General features: G+C 49.0%; 1 long non-coding RNA gene across 2 annotated transcripts; it reads right to left on the bottom strand.

Annotated features, from left to right (window-relative positions):
* Positions 1 to 2,440: 2,440 nt before the first annotated feature.
* LOC309663156 lies at positions 2,441 to 13,298 on the bottom strand. 2 transcript variants are annotated; one of them, XR_014265129.1, is made up of 2 exons: positions 13,037 to 13,298; positions 2,441 to 2,841 (listed from the first exon to the last, which is right to left on the bottom strand). It is a non-coding gene; the product is annotated as an uncharacterized lncRNA (long non-coding RNA). The 2 variants fall into 2 exon arrangements; XR_014265130.1 differs by having other exon boundaries at positions 12,909 to 13,046.
* Positions 13,299 to 22,260: the final 8,962 nt, after the last annotated feature.

The following is a 22,260-nucleotide window of genomic DNA, read 5'->3' as shown; positions in this document are numbered from 1 at the left end:
GCAACTAAGATCCCGCACAGTCAAATAAATAAATAAATAAGACCTGGAGCAGCCAAATAAATAAATATTTTTTTAAAAAATGCCGGATCAACTAGCTGGTTGCCTTTGAGAAAACATTACCATAGCTCTCTGCAGATCACAGCTGTGTACCCAGCTCTACCCCCAAACAACATCAAGACAAGGAAAGAGAAGTTTTAAAATTCACTTGAGAAACAAGCCAGTTGCTTGCTTGATGAATCAGGCATGTGCGTTATCTGGAGTAAATAACAAAAGGGCTATGTGGAATGGAGCCATGTAAGGATGGGGCTCAAGGCGAACTGCAACCCTGAGAGGGAAGGCCCGCTGCCCTCTCAAAGCAGCAGGGCCCTCTGAAGGCCACAGAGCTCTCTCTGCGACGGGGCCCTGAGGTCTCTGCTCAGCAGATTTGTAAGTGCCTCCTCTGTCCGGGTGCTGGTGGCAGGGGGTAGAATAGTGAACAAGACAGCCCATCCCTGCCCTCATGGAGCCTAGAGTTGAACAAGGAAGCCAGACCCTGAGCAAATTACCAGGGTGGTAAGTGTGGGATAATGAGGCTGTCCACCAGGTGGCGGTGGCGCTGACTTAGGCAGAAGGCCAGGGAGGCTCCCTGGAGGCAGTGATTCCCTTAGACTCTGAGAAGGGAAAGGGCACATCAAAGTTGAGGAACTGAAGGAGTCCAGAAAGGCTGGGCATGGGAGGTGGCATGGGGGCGGATTGTGGGGAGGTGGGGGGGTGCCGGGTGGGGGGAGTGACAGGAACTGAGATAGACTAATAGGAGCCAGACAGTAGAGGTTTCTGCAGGAGTAGGAGAAGAACAAAAGTCTTCTTCTTCTACCCATCCTAGGTTCTCTGATGGGAGCCCTGTACACTAAACTAACAAAAGACAGATTACCAAGGGAAAAATAAACAGAAGTGTATTGAAATGTGCGTGGCACGTACACATGGCAGCACTCAGTGAGGCGTCACTCGGAACAGGTGGTTAGAACTTGGGCTTATGACGTAGCACCTAACACAAGACCGATACAATTTTAGAGAAGTGGCAAGAAACAGGAAAAGGACTTCTGAGTTTCTAGGGGATCAAATTGTAGGAAGGTAAAGATAACGGCGGAACTAATAGTAGATAAGGGCTGGTTTTAACAAGGTTTGTCATGTAGCTTCCTCTGTTGCCATCTCCGGACTGGTAAGTGTCCAGAGCTGTCTCCAGTGATTAACTTCTGTCCTTCCACCTCTGCAAATTTATGTCCAAACAGGAGGAGGGCAGAGAGCTTTTCTTGTATCTGCTTCTTCTCAGTTGCCTTTAGCTCAAAATAATCCTTATGCCAAAATGGCATATTTGGGGGTGGCATATTTTGCCACCCTTCACCAGCTTTGGTTTACTGAATTGTTAAATATTTTCCTCATTGGATCCGATTCTTGAGAATCCTCAAAAGACTTTTTTTTTTTTTTTTGAGATATAACTTACATACCATTAAATTTACCCCTTTAAAAGTATATGTAACTCAGTTGTTTCTAATGTATTCACAAAGTTGAGCAGCCATCACCCCAAAAAGAAACCCAGCACTGCTCAGCGGCCATGCCTCATCTGCCCCTCCCCTCAACCCCACCAGGAATCTACTTTCTGTCTCTGTGGATTTGCCTATTCTAGATATTTCATATAAATGGAATCCACAATATGTGCTCTTTGTGTCTGGCTTCTTTCTCTTAGCATAATGTTTTTAAGTTCATCAGGGTTGTAGCAGGTATCAGTACTCCATTCCCTTTTATGGCTGAATAATACTCCAGCGTGTGGATATGCCTCGGAAGACTCTAGAGGGTTAGGCTTTCATATCCGCGTTGGGACAAGTGCCCTGGGGCCCAGTATGAAAAACACTGTGCTTAAAACAGCAATGGACTGCCTAGGCTCTCCTCCAACTGGCTGTGTGACCTCGGCAAGTCACTTTCTTTGAGCTTCATTTTTCTCTCATAAATGTGGATAATAGTAGTAACTCTTGTAGGGTTGATGAATAAATGAGTTAATGCATTTAAAGGGCTTAGAAAAGTACCTGCTGTGAAAGTCCAATGGTTCCTATGCAGAAAAAAAGTCTGGCAGGTGCAGAGCTCCCTACTGATTACTTAGCACATTGCCCTTTATTCCAGAATCTTCCAAATGGCTACAAGGCTACTTTATAAAACTGGAAATTACAGCTAGGTCTGATATAAGAGGGAATGAATTGAAGATAGCAGTTTCTATGCCTTCCTTAGGCATCTAGGATTTTGTAGTTCTTCAGACTTTCAAATTTGTTATGAGTGATGATGAACGAAGAGACTTTTTCTTTATATGTACTTTTAAGGTCATCTGCCTTGAGAACAAACTGCTTTAAACGGTAAACAATTTCTATAAATTTTCAACATATGAAAAAGTAGAAGAGTATGATTCCCCGTGTACCTTCAACAACATTTATTCCCATTTTTCAATTCTTGACTAATGACTTTTGTTCCACAACTGGATGGGGGAGACACACCCAGTAGGTAGGAGCCATCTTGCAAGGACCTGGGGAAACTGGTTTGATGGGCAGGTTGAGAAACGTATGCTTGCCTCGGCGGCTGAGGCACTTCATGGATGGTGGGGATGGGGAGGAGGGCTGCAGTCTCCATACAGCCCAGACCACTCCGTGGGACCAGGCATAGGATGAGAAGGCTCCCTCTGGGGAGCTGGCACTAGTAGCATGATGAAGTTGTCTCCAAACTCTGCCAATCCATCAGGAGGAAGGGATGTGGTGGTCCAGCTCATACTGATTGCATCAGGAACTGTCTAGCAGCCACTTTTTAATAGATATTGACAGGCTGTGGAAATGCAAAGGAGCAAGATCAGGAGGGTAGGGGGCCCTCTAGGTCAAGTACTCCAGACCCTCCCTACTCAAGTGAGGCCGTGGGCCTGGGAGCTGGTTAGGAATGCAGAGTCTCGGGCCCCACCCCAGACCTACAGAATCGGCATTTTAACAAAAGCCTCCAGCAAGTCCTTGCACATTTCACATTGGAGAAGCTCTGCTCTAAAGCACTCAAAGTGGGACCTGTTGGAAGGAAGATTTGGGGTGCTGGTACCCCAGCAGTGCTGGGTTGGAAGCAGCTAGTGCAGCCCTTACCTGAAGAGGCATAAATTCCTTCAACAGCATCCTGGAGAAGAAGTCTCCAGATAGTCCAGCAACACCTGCATTCACAGGCAGCTCACTTGCTGGACAACAGCTTTCCATCTTTGATAAATTACTGTTGGAAGGCAGGCTGTGTGTTCATGTTACATCTGGCTTGGCACCAGGAACCTTCTTAACTAAAGAAGACCCAGCTGAAAATATCCCTTTCTGTTTTCCCTGATGGAAATTCCAAGCCCTCAATTTAAAGTTTGAGGAAAACTGCCTGTGTTAATTATAAACTCATTTTCAGCCCCATGTTCAATGGGCTGACTAATATCTGAGGAAAAGAAGGTATTTGAAAAAGACTTTTTCTTATTTTAAAAACTTTTTCTATGTCCAACGGTCGTACATGCTTGTTGTTAAATTTTTTTTTTTTTTTTGAAAAATGCTGACACCTATAAAAATAAAATGCAAAAGCCCTTGTCTCAGCTCCCTACTCCTGCCAACCCCCAAGGTAGGGGAGCTGTGAATCCTTGCAGATGTATTTCCTTGCATTTAAAAAGACCACACACACACACACACACACACACACACACACACACACACGATTCCTGAAATCTTCCCACCAGACTTTTGCACTTTCTTCTTAAGAGATAACTACTTGGAAGCAATTATACTTCAATAAAGATGTTTAAAAAAAAAAAAAAAAGAGATAACTACTTGGGAATTCCCTGGTGGTCCAGGGAATTCCCTGGTGAGGACACCGTGCTCCCACTGCAGGGGGCACGGACTTGGTCTCAGGAAATAAGAACCTTCAAGCCGCTCGGCGCGACCAAACAAACAAAAAGAGATTATTACTTGAGTGATCAACCTTCTATTGGCTAAACTCATTAACTGATTTTCAAAAAGTGGGTGAGTCCTCTGGATCTAACGGCTTTAAGGGAGGGATGCACAGGAGGCAGCATTTTGTAAAAAGAACTAATTCTGTCCTAAAATCTCTGTGCATGTAACTCATTAATCCTCACAGCCACCCCATGAGGTACAATTATTATCCCCATTTTACAGAGGAGGAAACTGAGGTCCAGAAAGGTTAAGACACTTGCCCAAAGTCACCCAGCTAGTGATCAGCTAAGCTGAGGTTTGAACCCAAGCAGCCAGTTCCCAAGTGTGTACTCAGGATACCCAGCTGTATTCATGGAGACTCATAAATCTTGGACAGTGCCTCACCAGTGTGTCCTTTCCAGAGCGGACTTTTCAACCTCTGGATTCCCAGGTCCCGAGGTGGGGGACCCCTTCCACGTGCAGCTTGCCTGCCCCACCCCTTCCAGGCCTGCCTGTGCTGGAAGATCCACTCCATAACTGTCTAGCTGGATGAATTTAGTTAATGTTTACTAAACTGTGTAGAATGGAATAATAGTACTTACTTCCTTGGGACAGTTAAGTGATCAAATGCACATAAAGTGTCAGTAAATGGTAGCTATTGATTTTATTATGCATATGTGTTTTAAGGGTGGGAGAAGAGTGCAGGGGGAGTGGGCACATGAATTGACATAAAGACGTCTGGGAGATTAGAGTTAATACGTTAAATTCCAGCCCAGCGATGGATACAGAAAAATGCGTGATGGAGCAGAATGCTTCTGCCCAGGAGATCTTTTCTTGGACTTCGGAATTCTCAAGGACCCTAGACCCCGTTATGAAAAGCCGAGGCGATGGTGAGGGCGTGGACAGTCGGCTCTTGTTCTGGTTTGTTCTAGCGGGCATCAGCGTCCTGTCAGTGAGGTGCTGGGACGCTGCCTGAGTGCTGCAGGCCATAGCACAGGCGCCAGGGCCCTGGTGTCCCCCCAGCCCCGTAACAGGGATTGGGGGTGTCGGGCTGTGGAACCCCAGCACTTGAGGGCCTCCAGGACTGGTACTGGTGGGGAAGAACCTGGGGCCAAAGAGCTCTATCCTATCAGGATGGCCCCCAAAGCTGTCCATCTGCCCAAGGGCCACATCCAGTCTCAGGCTCCTGCTGCCCTGGGCCCAGCGCCCTGCAAGTAGTCCTTGCTCAGTAACAGCGCTGGTTTTATGGGTATTTTCTGTAGGCTCTCATACAGATGCAAACGTTTGTGGGGCAGAGAATAAACACGGAATTGTGAAACCAGAACTCCTTAAACCCCTGAATCCCAGGACCCACCTCCCAGTCAAGCTGTATTGGCCATTTTAGACTTTAGATGAGTCCTAGGTAGGATGGTTGTAAAATTTATTGTCCATACTAGTGCTTCTCATTGGTTTGTGAATATGTTTTTTGGTAAGTAAGTTTTTCCGAAAATAATTCCAAACCTAAAGAAAAGTTGCAAGAATACAAATAGTGCAAGAACACTCCTACGTCTTTTACTCAGATTCACCTATTTTAACATTTTCCCTATTTTCAATCTTTCTCTTTCTCTCTCCATATATATACACGTACAATATGTGTATACTCAATATACGTACATATGTTTACATGTACATATGTGTACACACACTTTTTTCCTGAAACACTTGAAAGTTGGTTGCATGCATCATGGCCCCTTACTCCTATTTATCTCCTAAGAGTAAGGAAACTGTCTTACATAACCACAATTTAAAAAATCAACTTGAGTAAACATAACTTTGACAAAATATTTCTATCTGCTCTACTGTTTATATCCCAATTTTATCAATGGACCCAAAGATGTCCTTAATAGCATTTTTTTTCCCTCCAATGTAGAATCCAGTCTAGGATCAGATAGTGCATGTAGCTGTCCAAGCTAGGACTTTTGGGAGTGATAATTATTATGCTGGAAAGGGACAAATAAAGCCAGTGTTGCAAAAGGATGATAGTCGTAGAATATGGGAGTCCATTTTAGCTACTTTTATATATGTTTAAAATTTTTTGAAACACAAAGTGGAAAAGAAAATCAAATAAACTAAAAAATATATATATATATTTTGGCATATATATATATATATGCCAAGCCCACAGATCCACAGATGTAAATGTCTGGTCTCCCTGTTTATAGATTCAGACTCACAGCACCTGTTCAGGTGGAGGCACAGCAGAGGGGAAGGACTTCCCCCACTTCCTTGTTGTTGGCCCATTACTGAGGGGAAGTGAACCACCTTCTGAGGGGAGGAAGAGAGGCTCTGGGCTCTTTTTTTGTCTCCCCTGAAGTGAAGTGAACTGGGGTGGCCTTGGAGGGGAGACAGAGGAATGAGAGGGATGAGAGCCCTGATTTCCTTTTGTCACCGAGGTCCTGGAGGCTGGGCCAGAGCATCCATCCATGCAAACTCCACACCTGTTTCCAGCCGGGGCAAAGTGTCCGGCAGCAGCTAGACCAGCCCCCAGGATTCCTCATCTCCCCTGCCCCTCCTATGCCTTCCGCTCTCTGACACTTGATTTGAATGGCAAAAATGAACATTGGTTTGGGGAGGTGGTCTAGAAATCCATCCTTTCTTCCCCATTTGGTACCCCTTCAAATCTTCACTCAGATTCTTAGCCTGTGGTTAAAGTTCTAGGAGTTGGTGAACTTGGACAGGAAAAATTTACGTCTATGTTCAATAATCTTTAATTGAAATCTAGCATTTCCTTCTATTGTGCCGTAAGCATCTCACCACAATAGTATAGGCGGGGGCTTCCTTGGTGGCGCAGTGGTTGAGAATCTGCCTGCCAATGCAGGGGACACGGGTTCGAGCCCTGGTCTGGGAAGATCCCACATGCCGCGGAGCAACTGGGCCCGTGAGCCACAATTACTGAGCCTGCGCGTCTGGAGCCTGTGCTTTGCAACAAGAGAGGCCGCGATAGTGCGAGGCCCGCGCACCGCGATGAAGAGTGGCCCCCGCTTGCCACAACTAGAGAAAGCCCTAGCACAGAAACGAAGACCCAACACAGCCAAATATAAATAAATCAAATAAAGAATTATTAAAAAAAAATTAGTATTAAAAAAAAATAGTATAGGCGGTTCCTGGGACCTTGTCACAATAGAAGTCACAGCTATTTTCATATCACAGCGCAGTTGGTGCAGATAATTTGAATATCGTCTACCTTCATCGTGACTTAAAAAATCATAGTCATTATCAGGCCCACCACCAGATCTGGTCCTGATTTAATACATTAATAAAGAATTACCAATCACACGTGGTCATTGTATTTCAGTATATTTTGCTTCCTTGGTAACCCTGGGTGTTTTACTTTATGCATTTAAAAATCTCACTCTGAGGTGGGATAGGGAGGGTGGGAGGGAGGCGCAAGAGGGAGGGGCTGTGCGGACATATGTATATATGGCTGATTCATTTTGTTACACAGCAGAAACTAACACACCATTGTAAAGCAATTACACTCCAATAAAGATGGTAAAAAAAAAAATCTCCTAGTAAATGTTCTCACTAGATAGACTTTAATACTTCAGAACATTTGCTGTCTTTTTAAAATAAATTTATTTATTTATTTTTGGCTGCATTGGGTCTTCGTTGCTGCGCGCAGGCTTTCTCTAGTTGCGGCGAGCAGGGGCTACTCTTCGTTGCGGTGCACGGGCTTCTCATTGTGGTGGCTTCTCTTGTTGCTGAGCACGGGCTCTAGGTGCGCGGGCTTCAGTAGTTGTGGCACGTGGGCTCAGTAGCTGTGGCTTGTGGGCTCTAGAGCGCAGGCTCAGTAGTTGTGGCTCACGGGCCTAGTTGCTCCGCCGTATGTGGGATCCTCCCGGACCAGGGATTGAACCCGTGTCCCCTGCATTGGCAGGCAGATTCTCAACCACTGCGCCACCAGGGACGCTCCATACATTTAATTTAAATTGTCATGTTTTATGAAATGTACACATATATGTACAATTTTTGTTAAAATAAAGGATCTGGCTTAAAAAAATAATCTCACTCTGAGAGGGGTCCAGAGGCCTCACCAGACTCCAGAGGGGCCTGTGGCATACAGATGAGGAAGCGCGCCCAGCCTGCCCAGGGCACCGCCCACCCTCACAGTCACCCTGCCAGCCTCTCTCTCCGGGCATCCAGTCCCCACTCCGGTGCGCTGTGTGTGGCTGGCACCCTTCCTTGGCCGCCTAGCCACACACCGCCATCTGCTGGGGTTGGCCCGCACGTCACGCTTGTGGCTTTGGTGAGGGGCTTGGGGTCCTCCTGTCCCTTCTGGGCATGGTGAGGAAGCCCATGAAGATGCGGGCCCCAAACTCGTTCTGGAGGACCCTGTGTGCTGCTGCCCGCACCTGCTCCCTTGCCAGGGTCCCGGGTTCCCTGGCACGGATGTGCAGTGCTGCCTGACCCATGATGAGGACCTGGGAGTCAGGTTGGCGGCAGAGCACTGAACTGGGTCTGAGAACTAGGGGCAGGAGCCTCTGCAGTTTAATAGCAGGCCAAATGAAAATTTAAAAACAAATTGTTGGGCTTCCCTGGTGGTGCAGTGGTTGAGAATCTGCCTGCTAATGCAGGGGACACGGGTTCGAGCCCTGGTCTGGGAAGATCCCGCATGCCATGGAGCAACTAGGCCCATGAGCCACAGCTACTGAGCCTGCGCGTCTGGAGCCTGTGCTCCGCAACAAGAGAGGCCGCGATAGTGAGAGGCCCGCGCACCGCGATGAAGAGTGGCCCCCGCTTGCTGCAACTAGAGAAAGCCCTCGCACAGAAACGAAGACCCAACACAGCCAAAAAAAAAAATAAAATAAAAATAAATTTAAAAAGATTACTATAAAAAAAAACAAAAAACAAATTGTTGGGCTTCCCTGGTGGCACAGTGGTTAAGAATCCGCCTGCCAATGCAGTGGACACAGGTTCAATCCCTGGTCCGGGAAGATCCCACATGCCGCAGAGCAACTAAGCCCGTGCGCCACAACTACTGAGCCTACGCTCTAGAGCCTGAGAGCCACAGCTACTGAGACGGCTCACCTAGAGCCTGTGCTCCGCAACAAGAGAAGCCACCGCAATGAGAAGCCCGCGCACCGCAATGAATAGTAGCCCCCGCTCGATGCAACTAGAGAAAGCCTGCGTGCAGCAACGAAGACCCAACGCAGCCATAAATAAAGAAATAAATAAATGTAAAAAACCCCAAATTGTTTCTTGAATTGATACAGGAGCACATGGGACAACAGTCAAAAGTTGAAAATAGAATGTGGTAAGTTTCTCTCCCTCCCTGTCCCTCAGCCTCGAACTTTACCAGCTTCTCTTTCCTTCCAGATCCCAGGCCCACCCAGCAACCTTCTTGCCAGGGTGTAGTTTCCTCTCAGATTCATACACTGGGAGAGGGAGAAACTGTCCAGACCTGCCCAGGTGAGCATCTAGTTGGCCAGACTTCTCTGAAAAATAGGAAGATAGCATTCTGGTTTTTACATCAGTGCTTGGTGAGTTTGATTAGTGTGAATCAGTCCTGCTGAAAGGGATCCCCTCTGGCCCATAGAGCTAAGGGCTGCACTGCAGAGACTGTGGTGAATTCCCCACAGTAAGTGCCCATTCACCCTCTGAGGCCAGCTGGCCCTCTGCTTGGGGCAGTGGCCCTTCCTGGTGGGGCCTTTCTTTCAGCTAGAAGCATGTTAATGAGGCTGAGGGAGCAGGTTCCAGTATATATTAGCTTTGTGTGAAAGAAACTCAGTTGCAGAGATTATAGTGTCCTCTGATGCACAGGGACCAGGCAGAAGAAAAAGGAGCACAAATCCATTCTGACGATCAACAACCAGCCAGGGGTTGGGACTTCCCTGGCGGTCAGGCGGTTAAGACTCCGCGCTTCCACTGCAGGGGCACGGGTTCCACCCCTACTTGGGGAACTAAGGTCCCACATGCCTTGTGGCTCGGCCAAAAAGTAAAACAAACAAACAACAACAACAACAAAAAACACAACCAGCCAGGGGTCAACAGGCCCCCTCCCATCTGGAGGACAGCACCACCAGTGTTTCTCCCCGCAGCTCTAACTCGGCATTATCTGGGAGATAAACCTTTTTCTCTACCCTCTTAGGTTCAGTACTTGGGAACCTGCAAATTAAACTGGCAAAATACAGATTAGCAAGAGAAAAGACAGATGTCTAATTCACATGTGTGCATGGGAGTTCACAGAAAAACATGACTCAAGGAGGTGGTTAGAATTGGGGGCTTATCTATCATCTTAGGAGGGGAAGGGGAGAGGGAAAAAGGCATTTATGAGAATATAAATGACTTTTAGGAAAGAGCCCTTGGGAGAATGGACGAGAGATTTGATAGTTTTGTGACTATTTACTTCTGTGATTTCTTTTTTTTTTTAAACATCTTTATTGGAGTATAATTGCTTTACAATGGTATGTTAGTTTCTGCTTTATAACAAAGTGAATCAGCTATACATATACATATATCCCCATATCTCCTCCCTCTTGCGTCTCCCTCCCACCCTCTCTATCCCACCCCTCTAGGTGGTCGCAAAGCACCGAGCTGATCTCCCTGTGCTATGCGGCTGCTTCCCACTAGCTGTCTATTTTACATTTGGTAGTATATATAAGTCCTTGCCACTCTCTCACTTCGTCCCAGCTTACCCTTCCCCCTCCCTATTTCTGTGATTTCTTAACCCAGTGTAGACTTCTCTCCAGTGATAAGAGTCAGTCTTCCCTGGTTGCAAAACTTTTGGGGAGGGGAATTAAGATGGTTGTGTGCTTTGAGGAGACACTGCTTTTAGATAAGGGGAAAAAAGGCAAAAACCAAAAAATAAAACTCTTCACAGTGGGATATTCTGGATCCCTCTGCATGATCGCACCTCTTCTCTCCCTCAAAGGCCAGGATGTCTGGGGTGAGCTGGCGAGAGCTAGGGGTTTGACTCAGCATTGCTGAGGCTGGTGCTGGGAGCTCAGCGAGCAAAGGCTGAGTGAGAGCGGTGGTCTCCTCAGCAGAGGATGTGCAAGGCCGCGTTCCCGTGGCCAAGTCGGTGTAGCGGTTAAGGGCACACGCAGGAGCACTGACTGCCGAGGTCAAACTGTGTGCTCTTGGGCAAGATTCTCAACTTCTCTGGGCTTCCTTCTCCTACTTGGGTAAAAACCCTCATAGGATTGGCCTGAGGATAAGATTAGATAATGCATTTAAAGCACCTCATACAGTGCCTGGCACATAGCAAGTGCTCTGTTACCACAGCTAACTTCTCTGGGTGCTGGGGATACAGCGCTGAGCAAAACCAAGCCCCTGCTCTCCTGGGTCTTCCATTCTGGAGAGGAACCTGCTAGACAAAGGAACACAGGCCATTATCAGATGACAGTGCACACTAGGAGAGAAGGAAGCAGGTGAGGGGCAGAGAGGGAGAGGTGCGCCGATTTGGCTGGTCAGGGAGGGGACATCCGCGCAGAGACCGGATGAAGTGGTAACCATAGGAACCGTGGTTGCGTTATGCTGATGTCCCTCCTGCACGTTCCCCTAGTGCTGCACTTGGTCAGTCCTTTTCTCGTCTGACGGTGAACGGGGACCACGATGTGGACATAGGGGTCCCAGGTTCCAAAATGTGAGTGAGGGTGGTGGATTAATCTGCCTTTGATCTTTCTTCCATTCCTCTCTGCCTCACGATTCCACAGCGCCACAAAACAATTCTTAGGACACTCCTCTGGGAGAGGAGCTTACTACACACAGCCTGAGAGGGGCAGTTGTGCTTAGGGAAACTGGTTGGTTATACAGCTAGAGGGTGAGGCCCGGGCTGCAAGGACCAGAATAGAAGGTCTAAATTTAAACTGTGTCTGGAGGCTTCAGGAGCCAGGGGCCTACGGGCCCTGGGGCGGCTCCCTTCCAGGCCGGCCTCCAGGAAGGCAGTGTGGGCCTCCCTCCCTCCTCCCTCCTCCCTCCCTCCTCCCTCCTGCTTCCTCCCTCCTCCCTCCCTCCTCCCTCCCTCCTCCCTCCCTCCTCCCTCTTCCTCCCTCCTCCCTCCTGCTTCCTCCCTCCTCCCTCCCTCCTCCCTCCCTCCTCCCTCCTCCCTCCTGCTTCCTCCCTCCTCCCTCCCTCCTCCCTCCTGCCTCCTCCCTCCCTCCTCCCTCCTGCCTCCTCCCTCCCTCCTCCCTCCTCCCTCCTGCCCTCCTCCCTCCCGCCCTCCTCCCTCCCCCGCCACCCCCCGGAGTGGAAACTGTTTCCTTTCTGGCTGCTGAGAGCTGGTTTCCTCCCAAGGAAATAATGTCTCACCGCAGCTGAGGCAGGATCTGCCCCCTGGAATTTCCCTGGTGGAGAATCACCAGGCTGGCAGAGCTGCTCCGAGATGGGACACACCTAGAGCCTGCTTGTGCACCACCCAGAGCGGGCCAGGCCCAGAGACACACAGATGTAAACAGAAACAAACACGCTGGGGAAACCCTCAGGGACCCTCAGGAGCCCCGTTCTAGTTCCAGCTCTCTCTCCACTCCCTGTGTGGCCTGAGCGAATCAGCTCCTTTCCTGAACCCATTTTTCCACCTCTACAGTATGAAAATAGATCTCTTGAAGATCAAAATAGAACAGAACTCTAAAGGAATCACCCCAGAAAGTTCTCTATTCCAAAGATGTTGCTTTCATTGTGTAACATATTTTTAAAGTCTTTTTTTTTTTTTTTTTCCTGAAAAATTCCTTTAGAACCAGTTTCAGGCACTCACAAGTCTGCCTGGTTACGTTTCCAGACATTTCATTTTTGCCTGGAGGGATCAGTGCCCACGGTACGGAGAGACTTTGGGCTCGTTCCAGATATCGAATTCAAAAGATTCCTGGGAGGATGGTGAGAAGTGTCTGGAGGGGCCCGTCCACTCTGCAAACTCTCAGCCACGAGCAGAGTCCTGCTAGGGTCTTCCACAGTCTACCACGCAAACAGAGGGGTCTGCACACTTACGGCCAGATGGAAACTTGCAGTTTTAGTCCCAAGCTCCAGGGTCGGCAGCTTGGGAGAACCCAGCCATGCGCCACGTGTGCCTTGGGGCCTTTATTCACTGAGACCAGAGGACAGGAGCTGTCACAGACCTGATTCACGCGGGGATGGTCACAGCCCAGATGCTCACGCGCAGGTTGTACCCAAAGACTTTAGCAGGAGAGAGCGCGGCGTGCTAAGGGGACACACCCAGACACACTGGGTTGCCCGGCAACACGGAATAACAGACCCAGGGAAACACACCAGCCCTGGGATGACACACACATACTGTTTCTGCACAGGCAGAATGCATGAAGCAGGCTGCCCCATGCATACCCTCCTGCCACACGAATATGCCCCCAGGGAAAGCCTTCAAGTCAGAAACAGCTGTGTGACTAAAGAGCCTGCCCACCCACCCCCCAAAACGCTTACCCAGATTTAGACACTGCTGAGGCAAGCCCCCCAAAACTTCTGGTCACACCTCAGTGACACACACACACTCTCCTGAGTGGCTAGAGTCTAGAAGCCTCACATCCTTTTGTTTCCTCTCGGAAAAGTTTTGGCTTTTCCATTTTAATCAGCCAGTGACCAAACGGTCTATTTCTGTAACATTAGCTAGAGATTGTTCTTTTGAAGTGCCTATAGTAAGTTGCAAAGAATGCCTCTGACCTTCCTTTTCAAATTCAACTATGCAAACACAAAACACACAATGTGAAAACTTAGAGGACAGTTTCAGATTTAAAATTCACAAACTGTGCTGGAGACTTTTTTCAGCTTTTGGATGTAGGAGAAAGGCAAGTTTACCAACTTTTAAATGATTCTTAAAATTCCACCCAGGTAAACAGGAAAACAGCAACAACTTTGGAGTCTTTGAAAGTGTAGAGTGAACAACAGGAAAAGACTCCTGGACAGCACCCGTCACTAATTAGGAATTGAAATGAGGATTTGACCTTCTGGTTTTCACAGTCTGGCCTCATTTGTGATTAGGCAGAACTTCCGGTGTGGTGTTTAGACTGCCTGTCTAGGGGGCAGCTGTGCCCTCAGTTGGGTCCAAAGACTACCCCCTCCTGTAGATTCTGTCCCCTTCCCGGGATGTTTCAGACACTGTGTTGGTTTTTGTGTTGTTTTTTGGGAGAGGCCTGGGCAGGCAGGCTTCTCTCCAGTCCCGTCACTAGGCGGGACCAACCTAGAGACGGATCTACACACTGGGTCTGGCCAGGCCCTGCCCTGCCATCAAGAACCTTCCTCCCTCTGTCCTTTCCCCCTTTTTCCCCCCCTCCCTTCCCTCACCTCGGGCAGGAAGTCCTGGGTGGGCGTGGAACAGCTACCTTTAGTGAGCCACACTCTGTGTCCTTCTGTCCTTACTGTTTATACCTCAGTGCCGCACCCAAGACTGAACTAAAGCAAAAAAAGCCTATTAGATTCAACTTTTTTAATGAAAATTTTCTATGTGTCAAAAACCACAAACAAATTGAAAAGGCAAAAGACAAACTTGAAAAATATATTTTCCAGAGAAATGTGGCAACAGAGGCAAATATCCTTAATATACCAAAGGCTTTAACAAGGTATAGGGCACCAAAGAAAAGACGGGAGATGTGAGCAGGCAGATTCATCAAAAGAATGAAACAAATGGTTATTAAGAGAAGAAAAAATTCACCTTCCTTAATACTCAAAGCAAGGCTAAATTAAACCCTTCGAGATAACATTTCCCCTTATGATGTATCAGACTAACAAATGGATCCCCACTGTTGGGTAGGGGCTTCCTTATTAATTACTTCTCGGAATGCCCAATAATTGGAAGAGCTTTTTTTGAGGGAAAATTAAGCCTTAAAATTAACCGGTACCTTTTGACCTGTCAATTCTACTTCTGGAGGTTATCTGGAAGGAATCTTCAAGGTGTCCAAAATGCACGGCTACAAAAGTGCTTGTTGCAGTACTGTTGTTAAAACAAAAAGAAAAAAATGCATTTATAATTTTGTCCTCACTTTCTTGATTGTATACCCAATGCTCCTGGGCCTGTTTTATGTTACATTTATTTAAATTCTGAACACGTGTGCCAGAACCGTGATACTGTATTTCACTGTCTTAATGAAAAATTCAGTTGATAAATATTCTGAGCCAGGGTGAACCTGAGGGCTAACTCGGCCCCTCCCTGGTCCTGTCGTCTGTGGAAAGGGTCTTCCTCTTCAGTTCCTGCTCTGAGGTATGTGGGACCTTGGGTTGAATGAAGCCCATGGGATGGGCAAGGAGGCTGTGTGGAGAGAAGTTGCCAGAAGAGCAGGAGGGGGGCTCTTGGGAAGAAGCTTGGCGGTTGGATTACCAGTAACTGGAGCCGTGGTGCTGAACCCTCTGTCTGAGGTGAGAAGTCCTTTACAGGAGGGGATGGGCTTGATAGGCTGCATTAGGGTCTCACACCCTCTGCCTCTCCTGTCACCCACGCTGCTGTCACCGTGGTGCTGGGCTGTCCTAGACCTTCCCACGGTGAAGGTCTCTTGGAAAGGAAAGGGAACACAGAGAAACCCTTTTAGTGGAAAAGCTGCCCCATCACCCGAACTTTCCTCTGTGAGTTCCCTGAGTTCCCTCCTCCCACTGTCCTCCTGGAGCTCCCTACTACGGCCAGGACTCTCCAGCGACCTTCTCCCCATCAGCGCAGCTGCATCCTCAAGGTGGCCGTGAGAGCAGATCTACCCTGGCCTAGGGTTTGAACTGCTGTTCCCTGTCATCCCCTAACTTGGAATCTTCCCCAAAATATGGCTGCCGCCGGACGGCTCTGCCTGACAAAGCCCAGCTCTGAGGCGCAGGCCTAGGGCTCATCTTTCTCACCGCCCTTTGTGCATCCCCAACAGTCAGTCATTTCCTCTGATTCTTCTCCTAAAATGTCTCTTGGCCTGGCCATTTCTTTTCCCCTCATCCTCCGCATCCTGGCTCTCCTTCCCTAGGGCCCAGGCTATCTCGTGTTGCCTCGCTGCCCAGAAATGTGCTCATGCGCAGTACAATCCAGTTTACTTCAAAGTGACACAACCACTTCCATTCTCTTATTCTAGCCTAGCGGTGTTCACACTTTATTTTTAGCCGTAGACCCAGGTTTTGGCTGCCCCCCACGCAAAACAAAAATGCTGAGCTGCCCTGGTCTGGAGTGGGGGGGTGAGACCTGGACCCCTGCGCCCACCCCCAGCAGAATCCTTACAGAGGTGGACCCATTACCATCACCATAGAATCGTTGGAGGAACTAAACAAACAGGAATTCCGAGCCCCTGCCAGGCCTCTTCTGTGTGTGTGTGTGTGTGTGTGTGTGTGCGCGCACGCGTGTGTGTGTGGTGTCTCTGAGCCCCGTGGCTTGTGGGATCTTAGTTTCCCGACTAGGAATTGAACCCGGGCCCTTGGCAGTGAAAGCGCCGAGTCCTAACCATTGGTCCGCTAGGGAATTCCCTGGTGTCTCTGCTTGTAAACAAGCCTCCCGGAGACTCTGAAGCAGCTGCTCAGTGGCCTGCACCACCTCAGGGGCCAGTTCCTCTCCAACAGGGACCTGTCTCAGGCCATGGGGGTCCTGCCGCCTCCACGACCCGGCACACCTTCCCTTTACCCCTCAGCTCACCCCCTGGGTGAATCCTACACCTGCCTGACCCTTCTCTGAACAACTGGCGCTTACTGTCCGTGCTGCTCAGAGGGTCTAATATATTTAAGCTTATTTTATTTTATTTTTTAAAATTTATTTATTTATTATTTTTGGCTGTGTTGGGTCTTCGTTTCAGTGCGAGGGCTTTCTCTAGTTGTGGCAAGCGGGGCCCACTCTTCATCGCGGTGCGTGGGCCTCTCACTATCGCGGCCTCTATTGTTGCGGAGCACAGGCTCCAGACGCGCAGGCTCAGTAGTTGTGGCTCACGGGCCCAGTTGCTCCGCGGCATGTGGGATCTTCCCAGACCAGGGCTCGAACCTGTGTCCTCTGCATGGGCAGGCAGACTCTCAACCACTGCGCCACCAGGGAAGCCCTAAGCTTATTTTTAATTTCACATGTAGGAGCACATCGTTATTGTAAAACAATTCAGGTGATCCAGAGGGAGTGACGCTCCTTCACCCTCCCCATCCCCCAGTCCCACCCCAGGGTAACTCCGGGCAGGTGGGGTGTCCTTCCAGACCCTTGTCCATGGATTTGCTACCTAGTTTCCAGATGTGGAGAGAGAAGAACCATCTTTCTTCCCACCAAGGCCGCTCTTCTGCCTGTGCTGAGATCTGGACCCTGTAGCCTCCCCGGCAGCCTGCGGCCTCGACCACACCTGTCTCTTCCCAGCTGCTCTCCCCTCCACAACCCCTCACTCTGGGCCTCTGTGCACACACACGCACACAAATGCACACAGGTGTTTCCCTTCCTGAAAATCATCAACTCTTTCTGGATCCTTACATGCCTTTAAACCCCCTCTCCTTTCAGTCTCCTCCCTCTCGAGCCCAACTGCTTCACCCGATGGGCTCTCTGCCTCGATACTGTACATCACACCTGCAGCAGGCTGATCCCGGGCTGCATCCCTCCTGCCGCATCCTCCTGGGGAGGCACTGACCCAGGTCAAGGGGGTGGAGGCTCCTGTTAGCACAGTGCTGTTCATTCCCCTCCCCAACAGGGGCAGAAGTGCTTCGGCCTTGGAAGAGGGCCTGGCCATCCAACATCTGGACTCTCCACTCCCAGGCAAAGCCCTGTGACATGCGCTGGACCCCAAACCACCCATGGCCTCTTCAGGAGGTGGATGAAGGGGCCGGGAGTGTCTTGGGGAGCTCCTCGTGCAGGGCCTCAGTTCACCTCTGCAGTCACCCTCAGGCTTCTGTGAGCTTCCAGCAGCTTTTGGGGAGGGAGAGAGCGGCTCCAGACATTCTCCTGGAGTGCATCTCCTCGCAACGCCCTGGACATGTTCTGACCACCAGGCCTTCCAGAAACCCCAGGGCCCACTTGAGATGGGCATACAGCTCGGCCTCACCTAAGAAGGTTCCCGAATAGCTCTATCTCCTGTGAAGGGGGAGGGACAGGAAGACAGGGCTTAGGCCTTACCACCAGCCTCCTAACTTAGCATCACAAAATGAAAACAAACAAATTTTTGAATTACGAAACATCCCCCCAGAAGTACTGGATTAGTTTCCTATTGCTGCCATACCAAGTTACTATGAATTTAGTGACTTGAAACAATACAGATTTGTTCTCTTACAGCTCCAGAGGTTCAGGAGCCTAAAATTAAGGTGTTGGCAGTGCTGTGTTCTTCTGGAGCCTTCAGGGGAGAATCTGTTTTCTTGCCTTTTTTCAGCTTCTAGGGACCTTCTTCATTCCTCAGCTCTGGGCCCTTCTTCCATCTTCAGAGCACATCCCGCCACCCTCTTCTTCCACTGTCCTGTCCCCTCTTGCTGGCTCTGATGACTCTCCTGCTTCCATCTTATAAAGACCCCTGTGGTTACGTTGGGCCCACTCGGGTAATTCAGGATAATCTCCTTATTGCAAGATCCTCAACTTAATCACATGTACAAAGTCCCTTTAACCATATAGGGTAACATATTCATAGGTTCTGGGGACTAGGCCATGGATGGACATCTCTGGGGGCCATTATTCAGCCCACCACAGGTACAAAAATGTAATATGGATAAACATCTGTATCTACCACCAAGAGTAATATCTTTGTACTTGTTTTCTGGAGCACCTGTGCCAAAGACCTTGGCGGGAGACCCGCGGAGGGGGCGCGTGGCATGTGCTATACACACCCTCAGTTTACTAGGACTGCTATGCAGTCCCCACTACCTCCTGGCAACTGTGTTTAAAAGAACCCATTTCCCCCCTTCCTCACAGCATCTGTTGTTTTTCAGATTTACTCTTTTTTTTTTTTTTTAAAGATTTATTTATTTAATTGATTGATTGGTTGCTATGTTGGGTCTTCGTTTCTGTGCGAGGGCTTTCTCTAGTTGCGGCAAGCGGAGGCTACTCTTCATCGCGGTGCGCGGGCCTCTCAGTATCGCGGCCTCTCTTGTTGCGGAGCACAGGCTCCAGACGCACAGGCTCAGCAGTTGTGGCTCACGGGCCCGGTTGCTCTGCGGCATGTGGGATCTTCCCAGACCAGGGCTCGAACCCGTGTCCCCTGCATTGGCAGGCAGATTCTCAACCACTGCGCCACCAGGGAAGCCCGCAGATTTACTCTTTTTTAAAAAATGATTTTTCCTTCCGTATTTCCAGTCGATCTCATTTGCTCCCAGTCTGTTGTTGAATGTTATGTAGCTGGAACCTTTCCTCCATCTTGACTCTGAAGGACCATTCACCCAGGGCCTTCTGTGCTCTGCTGCCCCCCCTTCCCAGATTCCCTCTCTGTGGAGTTTCATCTGCGCCAGCCCCGGAAGAGCCTTCCCAGGTACGGTCCTGAAGCTCTGCTCTCCCCACCGAGGCCAGGCTGTGGATGTGCAGTGGGGCTCCCGCTGGGCGGAGTGAAGTCTTCTGCATTACTACCCTTCAGCCTAAATGAACGAGGCATGTCTAACACTGAAGATGCGAGTAAATCAGGCCCAAATGCCAAAAAAATAAATGGCCATATGTTTCCTGTCCCTAAGGGTATTCTGAAACACATACCTGCCAATGAATGAAAACTGTATCCCGGAAAGCGGCAGGTTGGAGGAATAAATCCAAAGGCTGACATTTCTTCCCAGGACAAGCCTCATTTCTTTATCAGCCTGTGGCTTTTAGATACCAAATCTCCCTCCCTTCTAGGTTTTTAACACTCCCCCCCCTTTTAAGATCCAGTTAAAGTAGCGGGCTCCCTCACCACAGGGAGGTCATCTCTGATTACCTGGCCCTCAGAATGACCCATCTCTCCTCCAGCTGCTCCCTAAACAGACTGAAATGGCATTGTCCTCAGGGAGCTGTCTTAAGCCAAAGAGATTTCTTAGCTATCTGGTTCCAACCTGACAGTCTTTTGAACTTTGTGTATACCTGTTAGCTGTATACGCCCATTTTGTATATTCCCCTACGCCCATTGGCGATGGCGTTGCCCGAGATGTATCCCTGGAAAAGATGGGGCCCAGAGGATTGCTTCCCAAGGGGGCTCAGTCACCTGCTTCACGGGGAACCCAGAGTGCTGTCAGCAGTCATTCATAACCTCCTGCTGCAGAACGATGGCCGGCGGGACGAGTCTAGGGACCCTGACACCTGCACATTTTAGCCTTCGGAATGAGTCCCTTGCTCAGTTCTAAGCACGAGACGGCACGGGAAACTATCCCTTTCCTATAAACTAATAGTTTGCGCTTCTAATGCTCAACCCTGTGCCCCCTTGTCCGACCACTGCCGGGATTGAGACGGGCGAGGAGGGGTTCACAGAGGCCGGCATGGCATGCGTCCCATGAGTCACCTTCTGTCACCTGAAGGGTACACAAAACCGTTTCAGCTGTCTACGAGAAGCAGCCTTTCGGAGAATAACCCAGACCAAGAGCCCAGGTGGACACCAGTCCTCATTACCCTCCTCGTGACAAAGACTGCTGGGAGCTCAAAATGCCGACAGAGGTGCCAGGAGGCAGAGTGACAGGCCAACCACAGAGGAAGTCACCAGAAACCCAGAGTCGAAATCCTCTTCTCAAGTGCTTGTTTAAAAAAACCCCAAATGTTTCGTAGTGGAGCCCGGAGGGGGTCCCGGGCAGCCACCAAGGCGGATCATTTGACGATGTCAGCCTGGGCTGTCCATGGCTTCTGAAGAGGACCCGGGAAGTTCACGGTCACACACCTGCCTGTGATCTCTCTCATTAGGCTCCGCTCTCCAGGTTTTGTAGATTCCTGAATTCTCTTTGGCTGGGAAATTTGATCATTTGAAGTTTTAAAAGGAGTTAGGTGAAGATTTTTTTTTTTTTCCTGGCAGAGCAGTCTAAATCCTGTCTTGAATTAACTCCTAATTATTCGATTAGAAATTAAGATATTGTTTCTTCAAAACAAAGTTTGTATTCTTCAAAAATGACATTCCACTAATTAGCTTCTTAAAATCACTTACCCCCTAATTTACCTCATGACCCTACATAGTTTTCTGCCACATGCACTTCTCAATGACTCTAGGACAGACCTTCCCAACCTTTAGTCTTATAGGGGGAGCAGGTGAGTCGGAGACATACATCCATTCCACTGTGGTGCTTGTTATACGTGGCTTCATCTTACTCAGAAGTTGGTTAGGTACAATACAGTGTAAGAAGCAAGGTGTAATGTATTGTAATGTAAGGCACCTTTGTGTGCGTCTGGCTGTGTGTTTGATGATGTGCACATAACTTCACAGTGGCGAGCTGGAGGTGGCTCTCATCCCTCACCAATCGTGTGCATTTCTTCTCAACTCCACATTCACTGACATCACATTAGTAGCTTGACATCAGCGATGGTGGGAGTATTTATACCAGGAAAATTGGCAAACACTACAAATCAGGCCATTTTGTTGGGTGGCCTGGGCGGTGGGGAGAGGAGTGCTTAAAAAATGTTTGGAAGAAACAAGAAACCCAAAATAGTTACCTGTGCAGGGTGGGATTGGAGAGCAAGGGTAGCAGAGAGAGTTTCTTTCTTGCTTTTCGAATTTTTTATCATGTGCATCACTATTTTTTTAAAAGAGAATTTTCTTTCTTTTTGAACAATAAAGACTTCCTACAGTGTTTATTAACCCCATACCATCAGCTGGAAACGGTCTAGGCTGAGCTGTCTGGTTGAGGAAGAGATCAGAGCCTGGAGATGTGTCATCACAGTGGCCTCAGTGGAGTAACATCCTGGGGAATGGAGGAGAGGCAGGGCCCTGAGGATGGACAGAGTGCAGAGCGGGCAGTCCTTCTAGAACTTCATGCCAAGTCTGAGAGGGGACCCAAAGTAATGACAGGCCCACAGCCAAGATGTCAGGCCAAAATTCGGGTCATCAAATCCCAAGGATCAGAAAAATGGGTGTGAAGGTAGGACACCCCAGATGGTGCAGCTCCAGGGAGGATGGGGGAGGCAGAGACCTGATAAAAAAAGGATACAAGGTTCACAGGAGGAGCTTTTAGATTATGGGGCTGAGGGGCAACTTTTTAGGTCATTCCCAAGACCACTTCTCCTGCAGCTTAAGTTAAAAGGGGACATCAGCTCTGCCCAGGAGGGAAGGAAGGCAAACTGGGGCAGTGAGGAAACGAGTAGAGACAGGTTCCTTGACACTGGGGAAAGGCTCCCACAGCTCCCTGGGGGAAGCTGCGGTAAACAAGTTCCAGGGAATGAAGCACAGCTCCAGGCGGATTCCAGGAACCTCGTCACACTGCAAAAAGGCCCCTAGAGGCCCTGGTCAGTGTCGGGAGGCGGGGTGCGGGGAGTGGAGGTTCCCACTGGAGGATTTTG

The sequence above is a fragment of the Balaenoptera physalus genome (assembly GCF_965194825.1).
Source record: "Balaenoptera physalus genome assembly, chromosome: 6".
Taxonomy (NCBI): domain Eukaryota; kingdom Metazoa; phylum Chordata; class Mammalia; order Artiodactyla; family Balaenopteridae; genus Balaenoptera; species Balaenoptera physalus.
Note: the sequence above shows the minus strand (reverse complement) of the source record. Positions and strands in the feature narration are given on the sequence as shown.